Raw genomic sequence first — 18,575 nt, 5'->3', positions numbered from 1 at the left:
AGGGAAATTTGAGATCTCAAAAAGCATACACAGCGACCTCTGGCGGATTGCGGAAAACAAAACTGCAGAAAACGTGCCGCCGGGACGTATTTCGCGGTCTCCAGAAACGTCGTTGAGGTACGTTTTCAGAATTAGCCTGGGTTGTTTTTTCACAGCCACCATTGCTATGTTGTGAATATCGAGAGTACACATGAGCAGTCTGATTTCTAAATCCCCATCTGCTGCAGTGTTGGAATGTTTGAAAACAGTATACCACCACTCTGCCTTTTTTAACTTCTTTTAGCCCTAAAACAATAAACAAAATAAAAAAAAAACTTTGAAGTACCTGTATATCAGGGACTTTACACTGGCCAGCAATGTTAATTTCTATTCACACAAATGTACAACTAACAATTGTAAAAAGTAATATTTGAATGAATTATTTTTATTTAAACTATAATACATGAGCAAATTGATTTTGCATTTGAGTGTGTGTTTTTTTTCCTTTTTTTTATTATTTAGAGTTAGTGCTAAGATTAAGTTGACCACCTATTGAAAATAAAAGCATGTTAGTACAATTAATGTTCATTCTATGTATCTGTATGAGTGTATGACAATCGAGAGAGCATTTATTTATAATTGTTGAGAAATGCATAAATCTACAATATAGAAAATCAATTATAAGATTATTCCTGTTCAGTACCTAAAGATTCGGTCCAGGGTATTTTTTCAGTTAAATCCTTAAAATGATTGTATACAACAATCTCTGAATAACAGATTTATTTCTAAATCATAAACTAGATTACTTACTGTAGAATATTGATGGGTAAATGCTTCTGTCTTGCTGATATCATCGGCTGTTACTGTCTTTAAAGTGTAGCAAATTTCTGAGGGCATTACACCACACCAAATTCAATAATCAGTCCATATCATGAAAGGTTTAAAGTTTATTTGATTCATAAACTATCGGGCACAGAAATTGTATAAAAGTGCACAATTTTACTTGATATGCTAGTGACATAAATTATATAATGTAGATTTAAAAAAAAATCTGCTGTTCAACACTGACTATATTTTACACTCTTGTTTGCTTATTAATGAGGCTATTGATTAGAGAGTGGAACTGAACTTGGTTCAGTGCCCATTTTGTTCACTGCTTTATCAAAGTTCAAAAAAGCAGAAGAGTTCATATTAGGCAATGACAGGTCACCTGAGGAAAGGTAATTCATCTTAATGTGTAAAATTTGTATAAGGAGAATGTTACAGTTTTTAGTAGATATACAAATGGTGATTTAAATGTATCCCTTTTTAAGTGTCTTAGAGAGTGATACAAAAAAAAAAATTCTGAATGCTTACTTTGTTTTAGAAAAAAAAAAGATAAGTTAATTAATTCATTAAGTAGCACTGGGATTAAATTGATTTGAATGCAGTTTCACAGGAAAGAAAAATATTTAATGAATTAAAATTTGTACGTATATATTTTATTATCTCATTTTCATCACACATTGAACAGTCAAAACAAATCATTTGTCACTTATAAATGATGTAAAGTTTTTCTTTTTTGGCTACAACACTTGACACAAGACATTTTCAAAATATACTTTATTTTTTGTCAAACACTGAACACTCATATCATATCACTTGTAAGTGGTTACTCAGTTTTTCTTTTTCGGCTACAACACTTGACACACAGATATTTAACGGTTACAAATATGGAGTAAGTGAATATCAAAGCAACTGCAAGCAGTGTAACTGCAACATCTACTGAGTGATAGGAGTACCAAGGCATGTTGTAGGATTCTGTACGGAGATGAGCAGCACCTTTGTGTCTCATTACAAACTCAATCCAGAAGATGGCGCTGTCCAAAGGTTTGACTGGCTTATCTTTGTGCAGATGAGAGAGCTTCTGCATATTCAGCCTGTAGGATGGCTCATTGATTACTTCCTGTATTGCTGCATGCAGTGTGTTTTCACCTAAATCTGCAATGGAAAGCAACTTAGCTCCACCTCTTGCTTGTAATCGAATGAGATTGTCATACTGGTCAAAAAGAATGGAATTCCAACCACTGGAACACCATGGTATAAAGCTTCTTGAACCCCATTGGTTCCACCATGTGCGATGAAAAGTTTAGTTTTTGGATGTCCTAGAAGATCTTTCTGTGGCATCCAGTCAACCAATAATGTGTTGTTGCCCAAAGTAGATGGTTTCTTTCCAGTGTATCTCCATATAACCTTTTGAGGGAGCCGAGCAAAAGCAGCAGCTATTTCTGCTGTTACATCTTCTGGCAGGTTACTAATAAATGACCCTAAAGACATGACGATGACTCCATGATCTCCAGAACTCTGCATGAAGTCTTCCAGATCATGTGGAAGGGGCTTTGCTGGAGTGCACTGAAGCCACCAATGTAGATGATATTTGGCATTGTCGGACGTGGAAATTCAAAAACAAAATCAACCCTCATGAGCCATAAATCAGCCCCCTGGAGAAGTTCATGAAAGTTCACATGTGAAGTGAAATATTTGTCACAAATTGCTTGGTACTGTGGCACATTAAAACGGCTCAACTGAAGCTCCATTAACAAATAGAAGAAATAATTTTTTACTCTTTGGAAGAAGCTCATTCTGTCCGTGTTTCCAGATCCTGTAATTGGAATGTAGGACATTGGTGAAGGAGCGATGTCAAAGTGTCCTTCTCCAGTAGCAGTCCATCTAACATTATAGACTATGGGTAACTTGAGTTTATGAGCCAGAATAATGCCTGTACCCCATGTTGGATCAGTGAGCATCAGATCATACTGTTTTTCATTCAGCATCTTCAGAATTTCCTCACTGTCAAGCATGTTTGTTATAAGCTGACATACCATTTCATGAGTTTTTTTAATAGCACCAAACACATTTAAATACAGCCTTACAGTGCTCAGCCAGTAGCCTTTTCCTCTTTCATAGTCAATCATTTTGTAGATGAAGTCTGCTACAAATTCCTCATCCCATCCTTTAGTGTCAGGTATGGTTATGGAGTTGTAATATGTTGAGTTCTCCTTGATGAACCAGCTATTGGCATTGCGTATCACATCAATAGTGTGCCCTTGACCATGTAAAGCCTTGATGAGGATGTCCATGTTCACCCAGTGACTTCCCTCCAAAGGCGCAACCAAGATTTTGCCACCATCACAAAAAGAACCAAAAATGATTATTACTGTTATCCAGAGTGAAACAGAAACCATGTTTTTTGAAACTCGTGTCATCTTACCTGCAAATGACAAAATATTTAGATGGCATAACTGTATAATGTTAATATATGTTGAGCAGTAGTACATAGTCAAACAGACAAAATAAACAAATGAACAAGTTTATTTCTTTCACGCTATCTGAATGCTATAATCAAGTTGCTGTGATTCATGTGTAGTGTACAATAATCACAAATTTACACTGAATAACAACCTGAAACAATGTGTCTGGCCCCTGGAGTAGAGAGGACATACTCTCATTTTTAAGTAATACTGATGAATACTGTTATATGTGTTAGGACCCCATCAATACAGTGCACTGCACCACTAAATAGAAACAGTTTTTTTCATTGCGTACATTGATTCTCTGGTCAGTTCAGTATAGGAATTCTTGCAATATTTACTAGACACTGTAAGCAAGTGATGTAGATTGATATAGAGCAGTTATTGTGTATTGCCTTACACCAAAAGTGCTTTACAATCACGTGTGGGGTCGCCCCCCACCACCAGTGTGCAGCATCCACCTGCTAAACGTACCGTACTGTGACGTCAAACAAACCTGCGTGCGGACCAAAAGTGCTAGTGTTAAAGCACCCTTAAAGTGAGGCATGAACCTTTCTACCATTAATCATCATTTCTAATGCGCCTCCATTTTCATAAAACCTTGTTTATGCCAGTCGGCATTGCAGTGTATGTCCACTGGTGCAAAGCAAGTGAAACTGAGTGAGTGTTTTCCATTCTTTAATTTAAATGAAAATGTAAAATAATATAAACAAAATAATGCAGACAAAAGTCATAATGTGAACTAAAGCATTCAAAAACATGTGTTGTTATGAAATATTATTGTAAAATACATCTATTTTCATACATAAATTAACTTAAATTTCTATTCACACAATAGAACAATTAAAAATGTTAAATTTATATTTGAATGGATTATTTTTATTTATATTTTACGGAGTTAGTGCTAAATGTTAAGTTGACAAGCTATTGAAAATAAAAGCAAGTTAGTGGATTTAAATGTTAATTCAACATAGTTGTTTGACAATTGAGTGAGGATTTATTTATTATCATTTTAAAATATATACATTTACAATATAGAAAATCATATAGACCTAATAATCCTGTCCGGTACCTAAAGATTCAATCCAGGGGTATTTTTTCTATTGAATCCATAAAATGATTGTATACAACTATAAACAATCTCTGAAATATCAGATTTGTTAAAGTGTAGATTACTTACTTTATTATATAGACCGTCATATGCTTCTGTCTTGCTGATATCGGCTGTTACTGGCTATAAAGTGTAGCAAATGTCTCTTGGCATTACACCATATCAAATTCAATAATCAGCCCATGTCATGAAATGTCTAAAGTGCAATGGTTATTTGATTCATGATCTATAAAGCACAGAAATGGTATTAAAGTGCACACTTGTACTCGATATGCTAGTGACATAAATTATATACGGTACTTTAGGTAAATAAAAGCTGTTAACACACACTATATTTTGACACACCAGCTGTGATTATTAATGTGGATTAGAAAGAAACTTGGTTCAGTGCCCATTTTTAATCACTGCTCTATCAAAGTTCAACAAAGCAGATAAGAGTTCATATTAGAGAATGACAGATCACCCGAGGAAAGGTATACATTTATAATTCATCTCAATGAATCCCTAATGTACTGTAATCCATAGTTTAAATGTATTAAATTGTAAAGAGTGCAATAAGACAACTTCACTTCAAGTTGTCTGCATGCTTACTTTTTTCAGAGGAAAAAACAGTAATAAACAATTATTTTATTATTCCATTAAGTGATACTGGGATTCAATTGATTTGAATGCAGTTTCACAGGAAAGGAAACATTTAAATGGATTTCAATTTGTATGTATTTATTTTTATTATATCATTCATTATCCATTAAACAGACAAAACAAATAATTTATGTCACTTATAAATGATGTACTTCATAGTGCAAATGCTTCACTCAGTTTTTATTTTTCAGGTACAACACTTGACACAAAACATTTTCAAAATATACTTTATTTTTAGTCAAACACTGAACACTGTCAAATGATCATATCACTTATAAGTGGTTACTCGGTTTTCGGCTACAACACTTGACACACAGATATTTAATGGTTACAAATATGGAGTAAGTGAATATCAAAACAACTGCAAGCAGTGTAACTGCAACATCAACTGAGTGATAGGAGTACCAAGGCATTTTGTAGGATTCTGTACGGAGATGAGCAGCACCTTTGTGTCTCATTACAAACTCAATCCAGAAGATGGCGCTGTCCAAAGGTTTGACTGGCTTATCTTTGTGCAGATGAGAGAGCTTCTGCATATTCAGCCTGTAGGATGGCTCATTGATTACTTCCTGTATTGCTGCATACAGTGAGTTTTCATCTAGATCTGCGAGGGAAAGTATCTTGGCTCCACCTCTTGCTTGTAAACGAATGAGATTGTTATACTGGTCAAAAAGAATGGAATTCCAACCACTGGACACCATGGTATAAAAGCTTCTTGACCCCATTGGTTCCACCATGTGCGATGAAAAGTTTAGTTTTTGGATGTCCTAGAAGATCTTTCTGTGGCATCCAGTCAACCAATAATGTGTTGTTGCCCCAAAGTAGAACGGTTTCTTTCCAGTGTATCTCCATATGAAACTTTGAGGGAGCCGGGCGAAAGCAGCAGCTATTTCAGAACTTACATCATCCGGCAAGACCTGATAAATGACCCTAAAGACATGACAATTACTCCATGATCTCCAGAACTCTGCATGAAGTCTTCCAAATCATGTGAAAGGGGCTTGCTGGACTGCACTGAAAGCCACCAGTGTAGATGATATTTGGCATTGTTGGACGTGGAAATTCAAAAACAAAATCAACCCTCATGAGCCATAATCAGCCCCCTGGAGAGTTTGTAAAAATCTACAGGTGGATCGAAATATTTATCACAAAGTGCTTGATACTGTGGCACATTAAAACGGCTGCACTGAAAGTCCAACAGAAAATAGTAGAAAACATTTTTTACTCTTTGGAAGAAGCTCATTCTGTCCGTGCTTCCAGATCCTGTAATTGGGATGTAAGACATTGGTGAAGGAGCGATGTCAAAGTGTCCTTCTCCAGGAGTAGTCCCTCTCACATTATATACTACGGGTAACTTGGTTTATGGGCCAGAATAATGCCTGTACCCCATCCTGGATCAGTGAGCATCAGATCATACTTCTTTTCCTGTAGAGTTTTCATAATATCCTCACTTTCAAATATGTTCGTTATTAGCCTACATACTAATTTGTGACTTTTTATAACAGCTTTGGACACATCCAAAACAGCTGTACACCACCCAGCCAGGAGCCCTTTCCTCTTTCATACTCAACCTTTTTAGTCAGCACATCTTCTACAAATTCTTCATCCATTCCTTTGGAGTCGGGTATGGTTATCGAATTGTAATATGTTTGAGTTCTCCTGACAAACCAGCTATTGGTGTTGCGTATCACATCAATGGCGTGCCCCTTGACCATGTAAAGCCTTGATGAGGATGTCCATGTTCACCCAGTGACTTCCCTCTAAAGGCGCCACTAAGATTTTGCCACCATCGCAAAGAGAACCAAAAATGATTATAAATGTTATCCAGAGTGAGACAGAAAATGTATGCTTTGATAGTTGTGCCATCCTACCTGTAAATAGTAAAATAAATGTTATTACATCAAATTGTAATAATTTTGTTAAATATTGTTGCAGTAGTATTTTGTGAACACAGTAAATAAACATAATAGATGTAGTTTAGTTTGTCCCTTGTAGCTTCTGAATTGCCAGCAAAAACATCTAAAATGATTAAGTAGGGGTGTACGGATACACCACATGTCACGGTTCATGATATTGGAGAAATTTGATACTGTTTGCTGTAGAAGCAGTGTTTGTGGTGTGGCAAAAACACTGCATTCATTAATTTTCATTTGGCTTAGTCTCTATTTCAGAGGTCACCACAGCGAAAAAAAAAAAAGAGCAACTATTCCAGCATGTTTTACCCAGCAGATGCCCTTTCAGCCACAACAGAGTACTGGGAAAACACCCATACATACTCATTCTAGCGCTTCACGATTAATCGAAAAAAGATCACTATCTCGATTTGACCTCCCACATGATCTTAATTCAGCACCTCTACGATTCAGCCAATTATATTTCCAAGTTTGGAGAAGCGTAAAGGCGCCATTTTATTTACGTTGCTCACATAGACACTTCTAAATGGTGTTAAAGTGTCACATACTGTTTTTATAAGGTATACTTCACCCAAAAATGTCATTTCTGTCTTAATGTAATGATGACGAGCTGTTTGTTAATACTGAGAGGATGTGCATGCACCCGCGAATGATGTATACTTTAGTGAACAGAACCTGCATAGGCTGTGAATAACAGGTAATAAAGTTGTAAATAATTCAGTTTGTTGCACAGAGTGATTGTTTGGGAGGTATGATTTGCATGTATGTTTTATTTTCTCAAAGTTCCTCTAAACCAGGGGTGTCCATACTCGGTCCTGCAGGGTGTCCAGCATAGTTTAGCCCCAACTTCCTTCAACACACCTGGAAGTTTTTGTATATCTAGTAAGAGCTTGATTAGCTGGTTCAGGTGTGTTTAATTGTGGTTGGAACTAAACTATGCAGGACACCAGCCCTCCAGGACTGGGTTTGGTCACCCCTGCTCTAAACAGTCACACGATGATGAGGGGGGAACAATTGTGCCTGGGTTCGATTCAAGGCAACCATGCCTACACCCTCTGTTTACACTGAGAAAACACTATTTCAGGAGTGTAATCTGACAAAGCTTTAATATGAACGCAGGCAAATAATAAACATCCATGATCTGTAAAAGTGAGCATGACTGACACATAAATAAACTCAAACCTTTTTTTTGGTTTTAAAGAATATCCAAGATACTATTAAGCAGTGAAACGACAGAAAAGTTATAAATACAGTCCTCTTCTGGAAAGAGGCAACTTACTTAGATTTAGAGAGAAAGAAAGAAAGAAATACAAAATCCATTTTTTTTTTTTTTTACAATTTTTCATATGATTCAATACAGAACTCAGGTTAGTCATGCAGTTTATTTTGTTTGTTATACTATCAGTTGTACTATAACAGTTGTGGCTCGTCCAACAGGCAATATAGGTTGTTGCCTAGGACCCCGTGTTTCTAGGAGGGCCCCAAGAACATTACTCTTGTATATTTACAATATAGTATATTGTGAACATAGGGGCCATAAGGGGCCAATCACACCAAACTCGCTTTTCTGTTCTAAAAACGCGATATCTGTTCTAATCTCCTCCATCTTCAAATTTCTCTGTAATTGTCTTGACAATACAAAGGCTGCGTCCGAAACCACATACTTCCATACTATAAAGCGCGCTAAAATCAGTATGTGAGCCGAGTAGTATGTCCGAATTCATAGAATTCGAAAATCAGTATGCGAGAAGTACCCGGATGACTTACTACTTTCGGCGAGATTCTGAAGTGTGCATCCTATGCACGCTGCACTATACCATGATGCCCGCGAGAGAATTCCTAAATGGGAGTGAAGCGACACAACTGACGCCGGTAGGTCATGTGACCATGACAAGATGGCGGATGTAGTACATTCAAATTCCATTCAAAATTCACATTCATACTGTATAGAACTTTTCTAATGGCTGAGTAGTACGTTTAAATTCAAACGCAGTACCTACTGAGTAGTAGGCAGTTCGGACGCAGCCAAACACTGCAGTCACCTCAACAAAACACCGCCTCTGCTTTCATTTGATTAAAGAATGCGAGGCACGCAGGGCGCATAAGCGGCACGCAAAACACGCGCAGACATTAGTAAATAATTTAAAAAAGGCGCCTCTCAACGCAAAAAGTGTGCAACCTCTCAAACCCCATTAAACGCGAAACAATTCACAACAACATATCTTTCCAAATTGCTCACGTTCTATATAAAGCACAGTTGTATATACAATTTAAACACTTAAATATTTGAAAATATTTTATTTTTATGCTTTCTTCTGACTGTTTTTACACCAGTGGGCCCAATTTTTTATTTATTTTTTTATCTCACTTAGGGCCCCTCAACCCTACAGGCTGGCACTGCAAACCAAATACATCTACTACTATACTGACTATTATACAACCATATACAGTCAACCTTAAGTGTATATTCCACAATATAAACTCAAACAACAATCCTGTCAGCACCACAGTTACTACTTCAGCATCTTTTGCAGGTCAATTCTTGAAAATCTATCACAATTATATTGAATAAATAAACTTTTACATACACTTATAATAAACTGTTGTTTAAATCAACTACTTGGACAGTTATTTTGGCATAGACTGCTATGTTAAGTGCTGTTACTCTTTCTTTACACTATACCAGTTGAACTGAATGAGCAAGGCTGTTCAAAGTTGCTGTTCAAAAATGCTTTATTTGAAGTATGATTTTTAGCACAGGTATACTTTCAAAGTGCATGTGATTGTTTGAACACCTACATAGATCTACTACTTTTCAACACTGACTACTATATATCTTTCATCTATGACTATGACTTTGCACACTTACTCATGACACAGCGTAGGCATACTGATTAAACATTAGTTTTGCTGACTGTTAATTCCCCAGCGTGCTACAGTATCAGCATTTGGACTGTGAACTTGGAAGTGTAATGGCAACAATGAGGGTAAGAGAGTTCACATCAAGGCAAAGAGTTCATGTGAATAAATGTGTGATCGCATGAGGGAATGCACAAAACATTTTTGTCTTCAAGTTTTTATGCTTACAGGTTTGCCACTTGAGAAAATGATTTTAAGGCTGTAAGTCTGTTTCTCACTATTGTTTGGATTAAATCCAACCCAGGTAGCAAAGAATTCTGGCCCAGATTTGGCATAAAGCTGGCACAGAAGGCATTCATCCTACTGGCATACAGCGTGTGGGCCAAACATGGCACGGGTTTGGCAGAGGTAGCTCCGTCTTTAAAGCGGCACAAAATTTGGGCCAGATTTAAAATGTAGAATTTGCCCCTAATGTTAAAAACTGATATGGGCCCCGCAAGCTTGGCCTGTCTTGACCCACATTTAAAATACATTAAAATTATTTGAGTAAATAAAAATTCTAACAATCAGGTCGCTTTGAGAAAAAGCACACCCATAATGTGCCTAAAGCGCAATGCTTCATGCGTTTATCAATTTCATTTCAATCGTGATACACCGACATATCTGGCCCAGTTCAGGGTTATTAACTTGGCTGAGACTTGACCCAGATATGGTTCATGTTTGGCCCTTGCCTCGAAGCCAGACTTGCTCCAGTCATGTACCATAATTGACTGTGGCAAGTGGGCCAAGCAAAACCAGATTGTGTCGGCCAGAGAAATTTTGCTATGTGGGAAACATTGGAATCATAGCAGATAATAAAATTAATTATTTTTGTGACTTTATATTTAAAAAATGGCTTCAGCGGTCTTTGCTTTGCTTTTTACTCTGCTTCATACTACTGTATAGTGTTGCCAACTATTTCCAATGAAAAGTAGCTAAAGCCTGCCCAAAAAGTAGTTAAATGTTGCCAGATGATGTCACACACTAATTTGCATATCAGTGATGTCATCACATAGTATCTGACAAGCGTAAGCCTCTACTCTCTGATGCGCCGTGTAATTATATTAAAACATTACATCCAGATGCACAATAAATAGGTTCTTATTAACATATTACTTTGTGTGATGACGTCATTGCCTAGGTTGCAACTCAAAACTACATCTTTATGTAGTATACAGAATAATTAATGTTTTCTCAAATTGACTGGCCATCTCAGCAAAAACCTTATTTGAAATATGTCAATTTAGATTTGTATAAAAAATATAGTAAATATAACACTGATAAATGACCACTTACATTCTTTTAAACAATCACAGCTTGTGTACTTACTCTTTTTAACCTGTGAAATTAACACATTTGTGAAAGTGACAACAATTATAGCACTATTGGAATTTATTGCTACATAAATTACCAACAAATACACATGCTAACAAATATCAGTAAATTAACAGTTATGAAAAACAATCTGAGCTAGCAATTTACTCTACTGAGTGAAGCCTGCAGCCACTGCTCTTTTGAGTCTTTTTTTTAAATTACTAAAAGTAGCCAAATGAATGTTAAAAATTGCTAAATTTGTTGCTAGGTGCTTTTTGAAAGAAAAAAAAAGTTTGCAATAATTTTTGAATACTTTTGCTCATCCATGATCATGATTTCTAAGGAGTCCCATATGATTTAATGAAGACCACACAAATGATTCCACACTTAGTCACGGCGTGATTAAACTATTGCCTTTGTTTGATGTGAATACGTGCCCTCTAGCAGCGAATATGATATACTGTGCCGTTAATTATGAGATTATAAATGTAGTCATTTTTAACATTTTGTAATTATTGGGTCCTCTACACAAAATGAAAGGAAATCATTTAAAATGAAGCAAAACAGTGTACTGCATTCAATAACTGTGAATGGAATTGCCATTGATATGAAAACTGTGAAAGGATTAATTGTAGACTACCGCTCAAAGTTTGGGGTCAGTAGGATTTTTAAATGTTTTAATATAAGCTTATTCAGCTCACCAAGGCTGCAAAAATACAGTATAAATTGTAATATGGTGAAATGTTATTGCACTGTTCAAAAAGTAATTATAATTTAATTTAATAATTTATTCCAGTGATTTCAAAGATGGATTTTCAGCTCCATTACTCAATCTTCAGAGTCACATGATCCCTTCAGAAATCATTATAATATTAATTATTATTATAATATAATTGTAATAAAAGAAATAATGACTGGAGTAATAATTTCATTTGAAACTACATACAATAAGAAAGCAGTTATTTAAAATTGTAATAAATATTTAACAATTTTACATTTAATAAATGCCGCCATGATAAACAGAATAAATTTCTTAAAAAAAAAAAAAAGTAAAACAAAATGACCCCGAACGGTTGACTGGTAGTGTATGAAAAGTTCATTTGACACATGCACAAGTGTAGTTAACACCAAGCTCAAAAATACAAACTGTGGGACAGTTTTTTGGGCTAAAACACCTGTTTCTGGTTGACTCAATACAACCGAGGTGTGCAGCAGTTATCATGATTATGTAACTAAATATATGTACAGTACTGTGAATTGAACTGTAAAAAATGTGTTTCAGTTGAAAGAGAAAAAAATGAATACTGCTATTTGTTTGACATAGAAATACTCTGGTCTCACTTTACAATAAGATTTTATTAGTTAATGTATTTACTAACATGAACTAGTAATAAACAATACTTGTAGAGCATTTATTAATCATAATTCAACATTTATTAATGCATTCTTAAAATCAAAATATTCATTAACTAATGGTGACAAAAAAGAATAAATACTGTAATAAATGTACTGTTCATTGTTTGTTCATGTTAGTAAACTGTAACATTAACTAATACAACCTTATTGTAAAGTGTTACCAATATTCCTATTATTTGCCTCATAAAAATACACAGAGAATTCATAAAATCTCTTAACTCTGGGATTTATAATTCAATGTATAATGTCTAGTTTAAAATATGGAAATAAAATCCATTCAAAAGTATTTACACTTTATTCACTTCTTGTCAGGCACTGCTACTATTTTTTTAATTTTTTTTAACACAACGGTGGAACGGGAGATTGGCATCATGGATGTGCAGCCGACAAATCTGCAGAAACTGCATGATGCTATCATGTTAATATAGACCAAAATCTCTGAGGAATATTTCCAGTACCTTGTTGAACCTATGCCACAAAGGATTAAGGCAGTTTTGAAGGCAAAAGGGGGTCCAATCAGGTACTAGTAAGGGTTACCTAATAAAGTGGCCGGTGAGTGTACAACATACATTATATACATGTGCGATGAGATTAAGTGCATCTCACTACTCAGTGCAAACATGTAAATCTATCCTTACAATACAAATAAAAAACACTACAGTAAAAATAAATGTAGATGATAAATATTACTGCAAAAATAGGGGATGAGATGGGGTAGGGTGAGGTGAAACAGTTCTGAGGTAGAACATAAAATATAACTAAGCAAACAAATAGGGATGTAAATAGGGATGTACTAAAGACTTTTTAAGGCGGACTTCAACTTCAACTCCTCCTGAATGTGTTTGTCTCCCTCTAGTGTTGTGATTTTATATTTTTTCCCAAGGTGGTCTTGTCCATGTTGGTCATGTTTGGGCATGTTTCAGCTCATGCTTTTTTTTTGCATTTTGGCCAGTCTTACCTTTGATAGTCAATATGCCATGGCGTTTTAAAACATCTATTCTACGGGATTTTACATATGGATACATTCTGAGACTTTTTCTAGTTTACTGGAGATGATGAACTGGAGACAACCGCATGGTAAGTGTATACAGCCCTCTTTGCACATTGTGAATGTGTTGATAATGTTTATTTCTTGATTTGTATGGATTACATTATCCTGAACCCAAAAACCAATCATAAGTGTCCATTTTTAAGCTTTCACGTTGTTATAGGATAGGACAGTATTAGGCCAAATTATATTGAATATATAATACAATAGAATATTCCAAATACAAGAATAGAATACAACTATTTGAATATATGGAATCTGAGAGTTCAAAAAAAGAAATATTGAGAAAATCACTTTTAAATATGTCCAAATTTAATTTATAGTAATGCAAATTACTAGTGAAAACGTTTTGATATGTTACGATTAACTAAATGCATTCATAAAACATGATCTTTTTTAATATTGTAAAGATTTCTGGCAAAAGAAAAGAAAAACCCCACAATTTATAGACATATTCTGTATTTTTGTATAATTGATTTGAGTCACATATCTGGTTAAGACTATGAACACTGGGCTATATCTCTTTTTGAATCAAGTCCAATTTCTTCCTTTCTTTCATTTCTGTGATTTTATTAAAGAATTGTGTAAATAGTTTGATATTTTTATCCTGCTGCTTAGTATTAGCTTAATCGTCTGCATTTTTGTGGGTTTTGGTTTTACTTACTGTAAGAATTTTGAAATAATACTGTTGAAATAATCTACAAAGAACTTTTGTCTACGTTTATTTGGGATTTTGCTGAAAAATAATATAATTCTAATATAGTTGGAATCATATGTCAATCACAATCAAGTATTCAACAGTGTCTCTATTTCCAGAGTAATGTTTTTAATTCACAACATGGAGGAGTTTACTATGGTCATTTTCAAGTGAAATGCCAATGTATTTATTGATTTTTTGGAATCAATTCCTCACTGTTGTTCTTTACTCGTTTTCAATTCTTTAAACATGTCAGTGATAAATCAAGTAAATTATTTAAACATTAATTTTTAACAAGAGCAATAGAAGGCTAGAAAAAAGATAAATAAGTTAGCATTTATTTTTTTATTTAAAATAAGACAAAGCCCATTGTGCCATGAATCTTATTTCTTTATGTATTCAAAGTAGTCAAAACCTTCTAATGTGGACAAAATAATTATAATAACTCAAGGAATTTACGAAGATGAACTAGTTTTATTTAGACATATAGAACAATTCTATGTTTGTGTATTGATGTTGTATAAAATTGACTAAATTTTCAACATCCTAGAATAAACTCAACAATTATTTTACAGCAAATACTGCAATTGCCTTCAAGGAGTTTTATTTCATTAGTTAATAAATATATTCCTGTATTTCTTTATTTATTACAAGCATATAATTGCAAACTAAGCATTTTTTAAAGTAAGTGAAAATCCAAAGTTCCTTCATTTATTTACAACGCAGGTATGTCTTCCGTATTATAGTAATGTTTCATTCATTCATTCGTTCATTTTCTCTTCTGCTTAGTCCCTTTATTAATATGGGATCGCCACGGTGGAATGAACCGCCAACTTATCCAGCATGTGTTTTACACAACGGATGCCCTTCCAGCTGCACTGGAAAACACCCATACACACTCAATCACTCACATACACTACGGACAATTTAACTTACTCAATTCACCTATAGCGCATGTCTTTGGGACCGTGGGGGATTCCAGAGCAGCTGGAGAAAACTTTTTTTTGGAGAAACTTTTTGCTGTGAGGCGACATCGTTACCCACTGTGCCACCATGCTGTCTTATTAATTTATTCATTCATTCATTCATTTTCTTTTCTGCTTAGTCCCTTTATTAATCTGGGGTTGCCACAGCGGAATGAACCCCCAACTTATCCAGCATATGTTTTAGGCAGCGGATGTCCTTCCAGCCGCAATCCATCACTGGGAAACACCCATACACACTCATTCACAACGGTCAATTTTAGCATTCCCTAATCCCCTGCACCACATGTCTTTGGACTTGGGGAAACCAGAGCACCTGGAGGAAACCCACACGACACGGGAGAACATGCAAACTCCACTCAGAAATGCCAACTGACCCAGCTGAGGCTCGAACCAGCGACCTTCATGCTGTGAGGCGAATGAGCTACCCACTGCGCCTCCTTGAATGAAAGTGACAAGGAACCCAGAAATAGTCTTAAGCAGATTACCAAAAGTTATTTGTCCTACGTGGTTAATGTAAAGTATGACTTCACCCAAAAACAACACAAGTAATCACATTCTTCAATGCCACTTTTTAAATTATTCAGCAAATTTTGTGATCAGCTGACTGTTTTGTATTTTAATATCCTCAAATTACATTTTTTAATTTTGCAACTTATAAAGCATTACAATGTGGATACATTTTACATACAATATTAAAACTGTCCCTGGAAATGACAAATGCAAATGATATTTAATTTTCATTTTTATTTTGCACCAATCATTGCACATATGTCTTAGAAAATGCTATTGAAATACAGAAATACATTGCCATTTAAAATATCACATTTCCATTTTGCATTTTTCATTTCAAAATGGAATTTTCTACTCATATACTGCCATAGTTTTGGGCACTGAGGTAAAGTTGGTTTTGCATTCGCACATTTAGGGTTTCTCCTTAACAATATCATTGCAGAAAAGTATGCTTTGGAAATTCTAAATAGGAAAATCATATTAGCAGCCATTGAGGTAAAGTTGGTTTTATATTCGCACATTCGTTCAGTGACAGCTCCATACATTGTTTACTATGGTACGTTGAATATTCGGACTGAAATCACAAGCAAGTATGACTTTAAAACATTAGCACTATTAAATTGACTGTAAACAATGTTGTTCTTTGATGGTTGTGGCTGCTAATATGATTTCACTATTTAAATTTGCAATGAATTACTTTTCTGAAATTATATTATTAAGGAGAAAGTCTGAATATCAAACCAAATTTACCTCAATTTAGCAGCCAATGACTAGCAAAGTACAACATTGCTCACTGTCAATTAAATAGTGCTAATGTTGTTTTGAAGTCATAAATGCATATGATTTCAGAATGAATATTCAAAGTGGCATTGTAGACAATATAGGGACCGTGTCAAAAGATGTCCCTGTTCAAAAATAAATGATTGAGGTAAAGTTGGTTTTATTTTCGCACATTCTGACTTTCTCCTTAACTAAAGTTAACTTAATATAACTTAAAATAAATAAATCTTTGCTAATTATAAATAGGGAAATCATATGATCAAAGTACATTGTTCACAGTCAAATAAATAGTGCTAATGTTGTTTTCAAGTCATACTTAGATGAGATTTCAGACCCAATATTCAAAGTACCATGGTAAACAATACAGGGACCATGTCACAAGTTGTCACTGAACGAATGTGTGAATATAAAAACAAGTTTACCTCAATAAATAAATTGAATGTGCGAATATAAAACCAACTTTAACTCAATGTTTTGGTCTGCAGTCTTTAAATGTGATGTATCTGGTTTGTTTAACTGTTTCCCTGATAAATGGTGACGTCTAGCGTGTAATTGCAACTTCATAAATGAATATAGCGATGCTTGTGCGTTTATCAGTGCTGCCAAATTAAATTGAAATACCTGACAGATGAGCTCACCTGTTGATCTCATAATTCTTTCAAGTCAGAGTTCTCTCCAGATTTCAGACGTACTGATTTATAGCAGCGTTCGCAGACTGGTGTACGTAGCAAAGTGGGTTGGTTCACTTTTTCTCACTGCGATGTTAAATTCACTTCTGTTATTCAGGTCGTGGTTAGAATGACATTTATTTGTTTCGCCAAGTCTTGTTCTGTGTTTTCAGATACAGTTTCACATCAGTTTCGATGACACACTGCCGCATAGTGGCGAACGTCGGAAAAGCAGCTTTTTAGAAAAATACAGTTGAAGTCAGAATAGCCCCCCTGTTTATTTATTTCCCCAATTTCTGTTTAACAGAGAGAAGATTTTTTAAACATTTCTAAACATAATAGTTTTAATAACCTATCCCCTCATATCGGATTTATTTTATCTTGCCATGATGACAGTAAATAATATTTTACTAGATTTTTAAGACACTTCTATACAGCTTAAAGTGACATTTAAAGGCTTAACTAGTTAATTAGGTTAACTAGCAGGTTAGGGTAATTAGGCAAGTTATTGTATGTCAATGGTTTGTTCCGCAGGACAATCGAAAAAATATAGCTTAAAGGGGCTAATAATTTTAACCTTAAATGGTGCTTAAAAATTAAAAACTGCTTTTATTCTTGCCGGAATAAAACAAATAAGACTTCCTACAGAAAAAAAAAATATATTATGAGACATACTGTGAAAATTTCCTTGCTCTGTTAAACATCATTTTGGTAATATTTAAAAAAGAAAAAATTCAAAGGGGGCTAATAATTCTGACTTCAACTGTAAATGAGAAAATCCTGATTTTGTCATATTGTTTGAAATATGTGAAACTGGAATTATACATCAGATAGAAGCTGAGTAAATAAGCTTTCCGTTGATGTTTGTTTTATAGGCCAACATTTGACCAAGATAGAACTATTGGAAAAAGTGGATTCTGAGAGTTGAAAATACAAAGAAAAACTTTAAAGTTGTCTAAATGAAGTGCTAGGCACATTACTGATCAAACATTGGACTTTTTATATATTTACTGAAGTAAATTTACAAAATATATCCATGAAATATGAATTTTACTTAATGTTTTAATGTCTTTGGTATAAAAAAAAAATCTAGACTTTTGACTAGGCATGGGGCGGTATAAGATTCTGACGGTATTATAACCTCGGATAAATATTACAGTAGCACAGTATTATGATTAATGAAAAAAAAGCACTAAACTAAAAGTTAAACAAGCACTAAACTTAAAAACTGCTTTCATTCTAGCTGAAATAAAACAAATAAGACTTTCTCAGAGTCACAAAAATACATATCACAACTCAGACCACACAAAAATATAAACCATA

At 34.6% G+C, this 18,575-nt stretch overlaps 2 pseudogenes; both read right to left on the bottom strand.

Moving 5' to 3' along the window:
- Nucleotides 1–1,615: 1,615 nt before the first annotated feature.
- On the bottom strand, nucleotides 1,616–4,496 carry LOC130246145 (UDP-glucuronosyltransferase 2C1-like; annotated as a pseudogene).
- Nucleotides 4,497–5,294: 798 nt separating this feature from the next.
- On the bottom strand, nucleotides 5,295–17,330 carry LOC130246117 (UDP-glucuronosyltransferase 2C1-like; annotated as a pseudogene).
- Between the last annotated feature and the right edge of the window lie 1,245 nt (nucleotides 17,331–18,575).

This window comes from Danio aesculapii, chromosome 18 (genome assembly GCF_903798145.1).
Source record: "Danio aesculapii chromosome 18, fDanAes4.1, whole genome shotgun sequence".
Taxonomy (NCBI): Eukaryota; Metazoa; Chordata; class Actinopteri; order Cypriniformes; family Danionidae; genus Danio; species Danio aesculapii.
This window is presented reverse-complemented; position numbering and strand designations above follow the sequence as displayed.